The sequence below is a fragment of the Microcaecilia unicolor genome, chromosome 9 (genome assembly GCF_901765095.1).
Source record: "Microcaecilia unicolor chromosome 9, aMicUni1.1, whole genome shotgun sequence".
NCBI classification, from domain to species: Eukaryota; Metazoa; Chordata; class Amphibia; order Gymnophiona; family Siphonopidae; genus Microcaecilia; species Microcaecilia unicolor.
The window spans coordinates 12,973,946-12,988,988 of NC_044039.1; the positions used below are offsets into that span (position 1 = coordinate 12,973,946).

The 15,043-nt window shown below is 44.8% G+C and overlaps 1 protein-coding gene across 1 annotated transcript in view; it reads left to right on the forward strand.

Moving 5' to 3' along the window:
- Positions 1-246: 246 nt before the first annotated feature.
- Positions 247-15,043, forward strand: part of SYT1 (synaptotagmin 1) — an 805,134-nt gene continuing 790,337 nt past the window's right edge. Inside the window, exon 1 of the mRNA XM_030215015.1 lies at positions 247-306. The gene's annotated coding sequence lies outside the window, so the exon portion shown is untranslated. The remainder of the gene's footprint in view (positions 307-15,043) is intronic.

Genomic DNA, 15,043 nt, shown 5'->3' on the forward strand with positions numbered 1-15,043 from the left:
CAGTCTACTGTGTTTTCTTCCTCTCCCTGCTCAGCATCAGCTGAAACTTAAAAAAAAAAAAAGAGAGACAAATGTTTTTGCTGTGAGAGAAGAGACAACCATACATCAGACTGAAATCCAACCTGGCTGAAAAGAAACCCTCACTTGCTGTGGGTGACCCCTCAGCTCTCTAACATAAACCTTTTGTCTTGTTTTTTTTAATCCTCTCCATACAAGGGGGGAGAGAGAGAGGGGCTGAAAGAGAGAGTGAGAGAAGGCAAGTATTACCAGTTACCGAGGCAAGAGGAGCATCCTTCTCCCTATCAGGTAAGCCTCTGTTCTGTACTATGCATTTACCATGACTCTCTGTATGTGGATGAGATCAGAGCAGTGTACTGTGAAGACCAGGGGAGCACATGTCCCAATTCCAGCTGTGCCAGGATTTGTGTGTGTGTGTGTGAGTCCCTGATTTTAATGCTAGGTTGGATTTCGAGCATCCCCGCCACCTCCTCCCTTTTCCCCTCTTCTGTTATGACTAAATACTCTCCAGGTGGCATGTGAAGGGTTAGAGCTGCTTGCTCTGTGCATCCTTAGGATAACTGTGGCTGAACTGGGAGCATCAGACGCTCTTCCCCTGTTCCTGTAAGGCAGGCGAATCAAACTGCCAGGTGCAAAGAACAGCTTCACATTTCCTTTTCTTGCAGCAGACTTCTCATTCACTTAATTGCATTTTTTTTTAAAGGCTGCTGATGATTTAATTCCCCTTGATTGTTAAGTGTCAGCCCTTATGACTTTTCCAGCTTCACTAGCCCTGGCTCAAATGAGAGCTGATAGCTTCTGATTCACATCACCCGGCAATGGGCACAGCATCTCAACAACCTGGAAGCTCTGACATGAAAAGATTTCATTTTCTCAGGGCTGACTGGCTTTGAGATCTCCAATTTGTATTCTGTTTCAATAAATGGCCTGGCAGTGGGCGATGTGCAAGCAAGGGTCCTTTTTTTTTTTTTCTGAGTCCACATTCCAAAGGACCGACTTTCTACACTAGAACGAGTCTCTCCAAAATTCACCTTGCAAAAGTCACCATTTAAAAAGGATTCACTCTGCCTCACTTTTTACCTGTCCAGCCAGAGCAGACAGAAGAGGCGATGTAGCTGTCTGTCATCTGCCAAAAAGCTTTCGATTTTGATTTTTTTTATTACCTCGAAGCCCAGAATTCTGTATTATTCAGTATAGTATTTAAGACCCGAGGACCACGTGCACGCTGGATGGGTGGCAAAGTTTGGAAAGTGGATCCCCGTGTCAATAACTCAAATATTAATTTTCTAGAGCGCAATCTTTGCTTTGCGTTTCTCATTTTGGCAATACTGACAACTATGATAGTTTTAAAATCATTTGGTAATGCGGTGAGTAAATATGTCCAAGATCCTGGTTGGGTGTCTAGTGGGTAAATGAAATGCACTCATTGGGAAGCGCCTTGAAGGCAGTTTCAACAATCGGTAATTTAATCATCACTGATACAAGCTGCCTGCCACCATAATTCATCAGACCCAGTTGAATGACTTCTGTCAGATAGAAAGCAGTAGTGAGAAATCTCTAGGTAGATGCAACTCGAGGAGTTCCTAAATAACCACAGACAGAGAACTTGGCCACAACCTACAAACAGATGTTAGCTTCCCACTAAATCTTCCCTTTTTGATTGCCAGGGAAGATATCAAGGTTTTCTTCACTTACTTGATTGCCCCTCTGAGAATAAAGAAAAGGAGGGGCTCTGTTTAGCTGGCTGTGACCTTGCAAATTTGTTCCCTTACAGGAAGAGTTTTCCCCACCTCCTTCCAAACCAAATATTGGATGTGATCTCCACAGAGGTCAATTGCTTTAGACATTTGCATGTTGGACGGCAGGGCAGATTCAGACTATGGAAAGTAGGCACACGCCTAGGGTCTCGCGTGTTTAGGAGGGGGTCCTCTCGAAGATGTGTAATTCAATGGCTCCGGTCCAGTCACAGACCTAGGTGGGCAGTGCTGGTTCTGGTTGCCTTCTTCCCCTTTTCCCTGCGGCTTCCTCCTTTGCTGGGTTTCCCCTGCAGTCAGAACCATGCGGGGCACTGTTTGTGGGAGTTATAACATTTGATATTACAATGGGTGGGGGGGTGGGTTGTCCGGCACACTTTGCTTACAGCCCACTGAAGAATTAATCCTGCACTGGCTGGAAGATAATTTCTTCCTTTTACATGATTCAAAACAGTCCACAGTTTGTTTTAAAGCAGAACTGAAAGGTTGTTTTTTTTTTTTTTCCTTGCATTCAGTCTGAGTGCCTCTCATGATCTTTTGTTTCCCACTTGTACCTGTCCTTATTTTTAAGGATGCAACCTTTTTGGCTGCAAGGGCAAAAGGATAGTACTTGTGTTTCCTGACATATGCATCCTAAGAATAATAAGATTTTTTTTTTAAATATATAATCAAATGCAAACAGTGCTTAATTTCTGATGCAGTCAAAATTTGGATCCTATTCCCAGGGTAGAATTCAAATATAAAACTTTGACAGCTGTCTTACGTCAGCGTGGCAGTGTCCTTTCAGCTGCACACCTTTTGGAACCTGTGATCCCGCAAATATTATCCAAGGCGACTGGATTCTTCAGTATTTTCACGGGTGCTTTTTCTTATGCATGGGACGCAGCTCACAGATCACTGCATATGCAATACAGAGAAATCTGAACAGAGAAATGGCTTAAACGTCTTGTGCTGAAAGCATCAGCGAGACGACATAATTTCAGGAAGAGCCACAAGGCAGAGGATAATGGCATTGTAAGTTATCGCAGTGCTACATGTGCAGTCGAAAGAAATGTTTCATTGTAGCCATTTCCTATCATTTTCATCTCCCTTCACATTAGAAGGAGGCCTAAGTGAAGCTTATTAATGTTTGATGTGAAAGGTACAAAATACTATTGTATACTGTTTATACCAGATTTTCAGCTGTTGCCCCATAGGTCAAAATCATAATTCAGTCTGGTACTAAGTAAACACAAAAAGCGGTTTCCCTCTTGGCATGTTATATCATGCTCTAATAGGTCTGGCCATGACATCTGAAGCTGTCATAGAGACTGGTATTTACTTTTTTTAAATCACATCTTTGGGAGGGGGTCAGTGACCACTGGGGGAGTAAGGGGGTCATGCCTTAATCCCTCCAGTGGTCATTTTTATCATTTAGCCTACGCCTGGAATAGACTTCCTGAGCCCCTATGTCTTGACCCATACTTGACCATTTTTAAATCTTGATTGAAAGCCCACCTCTTTAACATTGCTTTTGACTTGTAACCATTTGTCCCCACCTACCCTCCTCTCCTCTTTCCTCTACACATTAATTCATTTGCTTGCTTTATTTTTTGTCTATTAGATTGTACGCTCTTTAAGCAGGGACTGTCTTTCTTCTATGTTTGTGCAGCGCTGCGTATGCCTTGTAGCGCTATAGAAATGCTAAATAGTAGTAGTAGTAGTAGTAGTCTCTTGTAACCAGAGCTAATAGTGTGATGTCATAATGCCTCAGTCCACCAATAAGAGCCAACCTCATCAGTGATGTCACAATGGCTTGATTGTCCTATACTTGGCTCACTTTTATTACATAGCTCTTTGAGCAGGGACTGTCTTTCTTCTATGTTTGTGCAGCGCTGCGTATGCCTTGTAGCGCTATAGAAATGCTAAATAGTAGTAGTAGTACCTGTTACCACAACAAATTAATTTCTGCGTTCAGTATGTAAAAGGAACAATATTTGGCTTTAAAAAAAAACCCCACTGCCGGTGCTGGATATAGAATGGTATTTTTAAGTATAAATTAAGTTCGGTTCCATGGGTTGTATTTAATTAGCATTTTCTTCGTGGACATACCGTTGGTAGAAGGTCTTTTATACACTAATTCACCTTCTGGGAGGCAAATAAAATCCATTTTTCTCTGTTCAGCTTGGATTTCCATAAGTTTAAATTAAATGCATTTTGCAAGATCACTGAAATGCAGCGCAGAGATGTGAGTGTAAATCATTAAAACGGGTTCTTAGAAGCTACTCGGGCTTAAAGAAGTCAAAATAATTAGTTGATGGTGAAGCTTTGACATCGCTATAGCTTTCCCCCCCCCCCTCCCCCCGTCTCTACAGCAGTAAGGAGGAGGCATCAGTAGCTCAGCTAAGAGAAATAGACCAGTTAGTACTCTGGAAGGAAAGCAGTTTGCGTTACTGCAAACCACAGGTTAGGATTTCAGGGATGAATCGGAAGTAAGACTGGTCTTTTGCAGTGCTGGCATGCAAGGCAGAGTTAACCGTTACAGCGCACGAGCACAAGCTGCAACAAGCAATACTGACACTTGAAGAAATCAGCATTCAAATTAATTTTAACAATATTTCTGCATTGTATAGGATAATTCCAGTAAGTGAAATTAGAAGTAGGATTATGGTGGTACCAATTGTAACGTGACCGTTGCCCAAACATCTGGGGTCTTAGGTCTCCGTGGTGTGTTCAGATGATACCCTGACGTTACAAGCCATTGCACTGATCTGGTTGACTTAAGGAGTGAATAAGCCTGGCAAACAGATTCGGCTATGACAATACCTGCATTTCATCAGGACTGGTTACTTACTCCCCGCGCCAATGCCGACACAGCCCATTCGTTTTGAATGGGTTGTATCGGCATTGCCGTGTGGCGGCCACTAGCGTGACTTAGTAAACGGTGGGGGGGGGGGGGGGGTACTATTCTTGCAGCCTACCAGACAGACCTAGCTGCTAGCTAGTTTAGGGGCCCTTTTACCAAACAGTGGTAAAAAGTGGCCGTGGCGCGTGCTTACGTGGATCATTCCCGCACACTAAGGCTATTTTTTACCATTGGGGTAAAAGGGTCGATTTTCCTACCTTTTTGTATTAATGACCACGGGCTAATTTTCCCATTAGTGCGTGAGCCCCTTCCGACACCTATTTTGTAGGCAGCAGGGACTCACATGCTGAACCTGTCTGCCACTTAGCCGTCTCTCTCCTCTTCAATCTGTTCAAAATTCTGCTGTACCACGACTAATATTCTGCCAGTGTCGTTATGCTCATATTAGCCCTCTCCTCAAGTCACTTCACTGGCTTCCTATCCGTTTCCGCATACAGTTCAAACTCCTCCTATTGACCTACAAGTGCATTCACTCTGCAGCTCCTCAGTACCTCTCCACTCTCATCTCTCCCTACATTCCTCCCTGGGAACTCCCTTCACTGGGTAAATCTCTCTTATCTGCACCCTTCTCCTCCACTGCTAACTCCAGACTCCGTTCCTTTTATCTTGCTGCACCATATGCCTGGAATAGACTTCCTGAGCCGGTACGTCAAGCTCCATCTCTGGCCGTCTTCAAATCTAAGCTAAAAGCCCACCTTTTTTATGCTGCTTTTAACTCCTAACCCTTATTCACTTGTTCAGAACCCTTCTGTTATCATCCTCACTTTAATATTCCCTTATCTCTTGTTTGTCCTGCTTGTCTGTCCTAATTAGATAGTAAGCTCTGTCGAGCAGGGACTGTCTCTTCATGTTCAAGTGTACAGTGCTGCGTATGTCTAGTAGCACTATAGAAATGATAAGCAGTAGTAGTGTTTGGGATTCTGGAATCTTGCTACCCTTTGTCCTTATCTCTTGTTTGTCCTGTTTGTCTGTCCTAATTAGATTGTAAGGTCTGTTGAGCAGGGACTGTCTCTTCATGTTCAAGTGTACAGCACTGCATACGTCTAGTAGCGCCATAGAAATGATACGTAGTAGTAGTAGTAAACCTGTGCTAATTGGTTGCACAGAACAATGCCCAAGAACACACCCAGTCTCAGTGCTAAAAATAAAAATTTTATTTTTTAGCACATAGGTGGTGCATGCTTATCTCCAGATTACCATGAGATGCCTCAGTGTACCCCATTGTAAGCCATTTTTACCTTTACTTACTGTGGTAAGTGCGCATCCGTGCTTACTATAGCTTTGTAGAAAGGCTCCTTAATGAATGAATGAATGAATTAATTAATTCAACATACAATTATAACCCACCAATCCGAGGGAATCCCCAACTTCAGCGGCAAACACACTTATCGTCATAAAAATAGCACAAAATGACACATAATACCTCCTCAACAGCAGTGTCTTAATCTTCCTATGGAGGAACATTATAGCACCCTGTTCCCCATTACTACTACTACTACTTAACATTTCTAAAGCGCTACTAGGGTTACGCAGCGCTGTACAATTTAACATGGAAGGACAGTCCCTGCTCAAGGAGCTTACAATCTAAAAGACAGGTGTACAATCTAAAGACAAGTGTGGAGTCCGTCTGATAGGGAATGCTATATTTCACGAAAGGTTAGGTGCCGAACGCAGCATTGAAGAGGTGAGTTTTAAGCGGAGATTTGAAAATGGGTAGGGAGGGAGCTTGGCGTAGGGGTTGAGGAAGATTGTTCCAGGCAAAGGGTGAGGCAAGGCAGAATGAGCGGAGCCTGGAGTTGGCAGTGGTGGAGAAGGGTACTGAAAGGAGGGATTTGTCCTGTGAGCGGGGGTTATGGGCGGGGACATAGGGGGAGATGAGGGTAGAGAGGTAGAGAGGAGCCGCAGACCGGGTGCATTTGTAGGTAAGGAGGAGAAGTTTGAATTGTATGCGGTATCTGATCGGAAGCCAGTGAAGTGACTTGAGGAGAGGGGTGGTGTGAGTATATCGGTTCTGGCGGAATATAAGATGTGCGGCAGCATTGTGAACGGATTGAAGGGGGGATAGATGGCTAAGTGGGAGACCGGTGAGGAGTAGGTTGCAGTAGTCAAGGCGAGAGGTAATGAAAGCGTGGACGAGAATTCATGTGGTGTGCTCAGATAGGAAAGGGCGAATTTTGCTGATGTTGAAGAGGAAGAAGCGACAGGACTTGTCAGTCTGTTGGATATGCGCAGAGAAGGAGAGGGAGGAGTCGAAGATGACTCCGAGGTTGCGGGCAGATGGGACAGGGAGGATGAGGGTGTTATCAACTGAGATGGAGAGTGGAGGAAGAGGAGAGGTGGGTTTAGGTGGAAAGACGAGGAGCTCGGTTTTGGACATGTTCAGCTTCAGGTGGCGGTTGGACATCCAGGCAGCAACGATAAGCAGGCCGATACCTTGGCCTGGGTCTCCGCGGTGATGTCTGGTGTGGAGAGATATAGCTGGGTGTCGCCAGCATAAAGATGATACTGAAAACCATGAGATGAGATCAGTGAGCCTAGGGAGGAGGTGTAGATTGAGAAGAGAAGGGGTCCAAGGACAGATCCCTGGGGAACTCCAACAGATAGTGGGATGGGGGTGGAGGAAGATCCATGAGTGTACTCTGAAACATAGTAAATGAGGGCAGATAAAGACCTGAATGGTTCGGCCAGTCTGTCCAACAGTCACACTCATATCAATTCATGATTAAACCAACAATGAATATGATATAAAATACCTGAGCATGGTATTTCAAAGGATAGGGCTATACACCGAAAAAAGCTCTTGCCCTGGACACCACCAACTCAGTCTCAGATAGCAGAGGAGCTGCTAACAACTTCTTGTTGGCTGATTGGAAATCTTGAGTAGGCTGATAAGCCAATGCTAATGGCCTAAATAATGGAAACCATCCTTCTGAAGGGCCTGAAACATCAGCAAAGGCACCCTAAAACACACCCTGTAAATAATCGGCAGCCAAAGCAGCACTCTCAAACGTGGAATAATATGTTTAGATATCCGATGATCAACCAGGCAGCAGAATTTTGAAAAAAGTTGTAAAAAACCTGCAAACACCACACAGAAAATCCACCAAGGCCACAAAAGATTCCCTACCAAATGATATCATAGCCTACGCAACAAACACAACTTAAAATATACAAGCCTGATGACCCTATCAACGTGTGCTTTAACAAACAAGAGAGTATCGAACGCCTTACCCTAAATAACATGTCTGGTTCTTTACCATCCAATCCCTGATTCTCACTGCTGTAAACACTGGTGAAAATTGTGTGGTCCATCGCCTCATCCCTTGACTCAACCGCAGGAACCACCAGTAGAATATCATCCGTATCGACACAGGCAAAAATCTCCTACTCTCAAGCATCATCGCAAGGTTCGAAGTAGACATTAAATATGGTGGGCAATAGGGATAAGCTTTCTGGGACCACAAAAGAAACGCTAACCCATGTCTGACCCCCCCCCCCCCCCCCAACCTGCTGAACATGATCCTGTAAATAAGATCTAACTTACATAGCCAACGAACCATCACAGCTCATAGATTTCAGTTGTTGTTGAAAGGTATCATGACTTAGTTATCAAATACCAAGGAGTTATCTAACGTGACCATCCCTGGTCTCGTCCTTGGCGCAATCTATCAAGCAGGGAAACAAAGTTTTCTTGAGGCTGCAAGACCACTGAATACCTGACTGGCTGGATTGTTGTAAAACCATCATCTCAGTAATTTCATCCAAAAAGGCAGAATGGAAACTGGGCAATATAAGAGCTGGCTATGTAACATCCAGGGCACACAATGGAGCATATTCATGGAGCAGGAACATAAGCCTGTCTCAGAGTTGTTAATTATAGCTGTGAAATAATCTGCAAAATCAAACTACTGACCTTTACCAACCCTGCTGGACAACCATCCAATGCATATAAGGATGACGTTAACCTTCTCAATGTCACAGCTATCTCCTCAGGAGAGACTTACTAAAAGGAGGTCCATACCTCCGCTCCTCTATCCTCTACCCTGTGTGCTGCCTCCATCCTTCAAATGATGTTGCTTCCTAGTGCAGGATCCACAGATGGCACAAACCAGAACCACCTGGAATTACCTGGCTTTAACCATTGAACTTTGTGCAGCTCAAAAGCCTTTCTCATTATAATCTGCCAAGAAGACTTGGCCTGTAATGAAAGAAAATATTACTCGGCTTGGATCAAACTAAGGGGCTGATCCTGAAAAGTCCCCGTTAAAAACCATGTCCCTTTAGATCTACGCTAGAAGTTCCTGATTTTGGAAACAGTGAGCAATGCTGAAAGGAAATTGCATGCAAATGAGATTCACGTAAATTTAGCAAGCAGCTCAGTATGGAAAGTGCCTAGCACATGCACAGAACAGTCTCTCAGTAAGTGTCCATGTTCTGTGCATTCTGAATCCTGCTGCTGTACTCTATCCTTTCCCCTGCAGTACTTGCTGGCTTCACTGTCCCCCTGTCTCCTTTCCCCTGCAGTGCGCTGATTCTGGCTCCATTTTCTTCCTGCACCTTCCTCCTGCAGCTTACTTGCCATCCCTCAGGCATGATTTTCAATTGGGAATTTCCTCCTTGCTGAAAGCCCTCCCAGCTGACATCATAGGGGCTTTCCCCAGTTGATTGGCTATTTGCTTGTTTCTCTGCCCTCAGCTGACATCATAGGGGCTTTCTCCAGCTGATTGGCTGTCTGCTTGTTTCTCCACCCCCCCCCCCCCCCCCAGTTGACATCATAGGGACATTTCCAAGCCAATTGGCTGTCTGCTCCTATGATGTCAGCTGGGAGGGGGTAGAGAAACAAGCAGACAGCCAATTAGCTAGGGGAAAGTCCCTATAATGTCAGCGGGCTTTCAGCAAGGATGAGTTTCTCAAGCAAAATCATCGGGGGCAGCCTGAATGAAGGCAAGTGAGCTGCAGTAAGAAGGTGCAGGAGGAAGGTGGAGAAAGCATCCTCGCTGAAAGCCCCCTACCCCTGCTTGGTTTTTTTTTTTTTGCCCTTCTAAGCTGTTCTCTGATCTTGGACCAGTTTTGCTATTGAAAAGTGCAAGCAAAGGGCTTCTCCTAGAGTTCGCCCTCACACAACGACAGCTCCAGACCTCATGGAAAATTTTGCATGTTAAAGGTAGGTGCGCCTGCCTGTGCAACGCTCAGAAACGGCTGTGGATCGCTCAGAAGGCTCATTTTAATACTAATCAGCTCATACATTTGCTTAGGGTTATCATTGTCTGCTACCTCGATCAGTAAGATGGATGCAGCACCCCTTCGTGCATAACATGCATGCTAAACAGGATAGAACTAGTCAAAAATCGGATGTGCCCAGCACGGTAAGCTTTGTGCGTTGGTCCCACGTTTTAATTAATTTCCGTTAATAAATATTCATTGAGTCATCAGTGACAAAGGGTATGGCACATCTACTCAAAAATGCTCACAACATTAAGGTTATTGGAGCTATGAAATATGGCTACCATCCCAATAGGGGATACATTGTATCCAGTGCTAACAACAAAATAATGACAGATATCAAGCAGAGAAACAGAGACAAAGACTACGGGTAAAGACCATTTGGTCTATCCAGTTTACCCACATACTACTACTACTACTACTACTATTTAGCATTTCTATAGCACTACAAGGCATACGCAGCGCTGCACAAACATAGAAGAAAGACAGTCCCTGCTTAAAGAGCGTACAATCTAATAGACAAAAAATAAATAAAGTAAGCAAATCAAATCAATTAATGTGAACAGGAAGGAGGAGAGGAGGGTAGGTGGAGGCGAGTGGTTACGAGTCAAAAGCAATTACGAATTTATCTTGCTGGGCAGACTGGATGGACCGAGAAGGTCTTTCTCTGCCATCATCTACTATGTTACTATCGTTACTATGTTACTAGACCAACTACTAATATATCCCCTCCTTTCCCTATTTGCTTGTTGCATGCTTTCTTGAATTCAGATGCACTCCTTGCCTCTACAGCTAAGAGGCTATTCTATGACTCCATACTTGTTCCGTAAAGAAGTATTACCATATAGAAGCAAAGATTACCATAAGGCTACGTATTTTTTTTTGTTACATTTGTACCCCGCGCTTTCCCACTCATGGCAGCAGGCAATGGAGGGTTAAGTGACTTACCCAGAGTCACAAGGAGCTGCCTGTGCCGGGAATCAAACCCAGTTCCTCAGTTCCCCAGGACCAAAGTCCACCACCCTAACCACTAGGCCACTCCTCCACTGTTGCTACTATTTGAGATTCTACATGGAATGTTGCTTTTCCACTAGCAACATTCCATGTAGAAGTCGGCCCTTGCAGATCACCAATGTGGCCGCGCAGGCTTCTGCTTCTGTGAGTCACCGTCCTGCACGTACGTGCAGGACGTCAGACTCACAGAAACAGAAGCCTGCGCAGCCTTCTACATGGAATGCTGCTAGTGGAATAGCAACATTCCATGTAGTATCTCCAATAGTAGCAACATTCCATGTAGAATCTCCAATAGTATCTATTTTATTTTTTGTTACATTTGTATCCCGCAATTTCCCACTCATGGCAGGCTCAATGCGGCTTACATGGGGCAATGGAGGGTTAAGTGACTTGCCCAGAGTCACAAGGAGCTGCCTGTGCCGGGAATCGAACTCAGTTCCTCAGTTCCCCAGGACCAAAGTCCACCACCCTAACCACTAGGCCACTCCTCCAGGAGAAACAGGGGTGATATGATACAGACGTTCAAATATTTGAAAGGTATTAATCCGCAAACAAACCTTTTCCGGAGATGAGAAGGCGGTAGAACTAGAGGACATGAAATGAGATTGAAGGGGGGCAGACTCAAGAAAAATGTCAGGAAGTATTTTTTCACGGAGAGAGTGGTAGAAAACGGTAACAGAATTCAAAAATACGTGGAGTAAACGTAAAGGAATCCTGTTCAGAAGGAATGGATCCTCAGAAGCTTAGCAGAAATTGAGTGGCAGCACCAGTGCTTGGGAGGCGGGGCTAGTGCTGGGCAGACTTCTACAGTCTGTGCCCTGGGAATGGCAGATACAGGTCAGGGTCAGGCATACATGTAAAGTAGCACATATGAGTTTATCTTGTTGGGCAGACTGGATGGACCGTGCAGGTCTTTCTCTGCCGTCATCTACTATGTTGCTATCAGGTGAATTTTTGAAAGAGAAGGGCGCCCATCTTCTGACACAAATCGGGAAATGGGCATCCTCCTCTCTGGGTCGCCTAAATCGGCATAATGGAAAGCCGATTTTGGGCATCCTCAACTGCTTTCCGTCGCGGGGACAACCAAAATTCACGGGGGCGTGTTAGAAGCATAGCGAAGGCGAGGCTGGGGTGTGATTTAGAGATGGGCGTCCTCGACTGATAATGGAAAAAAGAAGGGCGTCCCTGACGAGCATTTGGCCGACTTTACTTGGTCCATTTTTTTTCATGACCAAGCCTCAAAAAGGTGCCCAAACTCACCAGATGACCACCGGAGGGAATCGGGGATCACCTCCCCTTACTCCCCCAGTGGTCATCAACCCCCTCCCACCCCCCAAAAAAATTTAAAAACATTTTTTCCAGCCTCTATGCCAGCCTCAAATGTCATACCCAGCTCCATCACAGCAGTTTTTAGTGGATGCAGTGCATTTCAGGCAGGCAGACCCAGGCCCCATCCCCCCTACCTGTTACACCTGTTGTGGTAAATATTGAGCCCTCCAACCCCCCCTAACCCACTGTACCCACATGTAGGTGCCCCCCTTCAACCCCTAGGGCTATGGTAGTGGTGTACAGTTGTGGGGGCCAGTGCACTACGAATGCTGGCTCTTCCCACAACCAAATAGCTTGGATTTGGTCGTTTTTGAGATGGGCTTCCTCGGTTTCCATTATCGCCAAAAACCGGGGACGACCATCTCAAAAATGACCTAAGGACGACCATCTCTAAGGTCGACCTAAATTTCATGATTTGGGCGTCCCCATCTTGTTTCGATAATACGGGTTGCCTCGCCCCTTTACGGGGCCATCCTGTGAGGATGCCCTCATGAAAACTTGGGCGCCCCGTTCAATTATGCCCCTCCACGTATGTTACTATGACTGTGAGCCAACACCACTGTTCTGAAGGCTGACCATGAACCTGTAAGTAGATTCAGATTCTATATCATTAACCAGTTTTCTGTTGCATCTGCCATGATATCACTTCTGCACTGCAGCAAAGGAAGTTACCTAATCATTCTGGGTCTTTGCTTCTGTAAGAAGTAAGCTTGTTTGAAATATGGTTTTCTATTTAGAGAAATTGCCACCCAACTGTGGTCCCTTTCTTCCAGTGAGATTTGCAAAAGATTCAGCAGGTTATGAGATGCTAATTTGGCTAAGTAAATAAAACAGAACATTAAAATGGCAGCTGCAAGGGCGATGCTTAAAAAAAGCTATAATTTATTCACAGCATATGTACCAGGATAAGGAATATTTGAATCATATATTTCTGGCCTTGTTGCCTGCTTGTGTAAGTTTTTCATATACAATATACACATATTTGCAGATAGTGTGGTTTCTTCAAGCTTTGGCTCTGGTCTCGGGTTAGAAGGCTTGCTAAGATGTATGTGCACAGCAATATCATGTCGAAATAATGACATGGTAAGTCTTGGCAAATGCCAACTCACAACTGGGCACAAATAATGCTATTTTTATATCTCTCGGGCAATGCGTGCACAAGAATTAGTAACTTTCTTGGCACAGTAAGCACACCGAATCACTGGTGGCAACCATTCTCTCAACCCTCCAACTCCTGCCTCCTTTTCTTCTTTTTCTGAAATCACTGAAGAGGAAACTACACATCTTCTTTCCTCCTCGAAACTAACTACCTGTTCCTCTGATCCTATTCCCACCCATCTACTTAACACTACCTCTTCTACTGTCATCCCTTTTATCTGTCATATCCTCAATCTTTCACTTTCCACTGTGACTGTTCCTGATGCCTTCAAACATGCCGTAGTCACACCACTCCTTAAAAAAACCGTCATTGGACCCTACCTGTCCTTCCAACTATTGCCCCATCTCCCTCCTCCCTTTTCTACCCAAGATACTTGAACATGCTGTTCACCGTTGTTGCCTTGACTTTCTTTCATCTCAAGCTATTCTTGATCCACTTCAATCTGGCTTTCGCCCCCTTCATTCAACCAAAACAGCTCTTGCTAAAATCTCCAATGACCTGTTCCTGGCCAGATCCAAAGGGCTCTATTCTATCCTCATCCTTCTCGATCTGCTGCTTTTGACACTGTTCATCACAGCCTACTCCTTGATACGCTGTCCTCACTTGGATTTCAGGGCTTTGTTCTTTCCTGGTTTTCTTCTTATCTCTCCCAGCGTACTTTTAGTGTATACTATGGTGGATCCTCCTCTACTTCTATCCCACTGTCAGTTGGTGTACCTCAGGGATCTGTCCCGGGACCTCTTCTTTTCTCCATCTATATTTCTTCCCTTGGTACTCTGATCTCATCCCATGGTTTTCAGTATCATCTTTACGCTGACGACTCCCAGATCTACCTCTCCACACCAGAAATCTCAGCAGGAATCCAGGCCAAAGTATCAGCCTGCCTGTCTGACATTGCTGCCTGGATGGCTCACTGCCATCTGAAACTAACCATGATCAAGACTGAGCTTCTTATCTTTCCACCTAAACCAACCTCTCCTCTTCCCCATTCTCTATTTCTGTGGATAACACTCTCATCCTCCTGTCTCATCAGCTCATAACGTTGGGGTCATCTTTGACTCCTCTCTCTCCTTCTCTGCACATATTCAGCAGACTGCTAAAACCTGTCGTTTCTTTGTCTATAATATCACCAAAATTTGCCCTTTCCTTTTTGAGCACAGTACCAGAACCCTCATCCATACTCTTATCACCTCTCGCTTAGACTATTGTAAGCCCTCTCCTAAAGTCACTTCACTGGCTCCCTATCCGTTTCCGCATACAGTTCAAACTCCTCTTATTGACTTACAAGTGCATTCACTCTGCAGCTCCTCAGTACCTCTCCACTCTCATCTCTCCCTACACTCCTCCCTGGGAACTCCATTCACTGGGTAAATCTCTCTTATCTGCACCCTTCTCCTCCACCGCTAACTCCAGACTCCGTTCCTTTTATCTTGCTGCACCATATGCCTGGAATAGACTTCCTGAGCCGGTACCTCAGGCTCCATCTCTGGCCGTCTTCAAACCTAAGCTAAAAGCCCACCTTTTTGATGCTGCTTTTAACTCCTAACCCTTGTTCACTTGTTCAGAACCCTTATTTTATCATCCTCACTTTAATATTCCCTTATCTCTTGTTTGTCCTGTTTGTCTGTCCTAATTAGATAG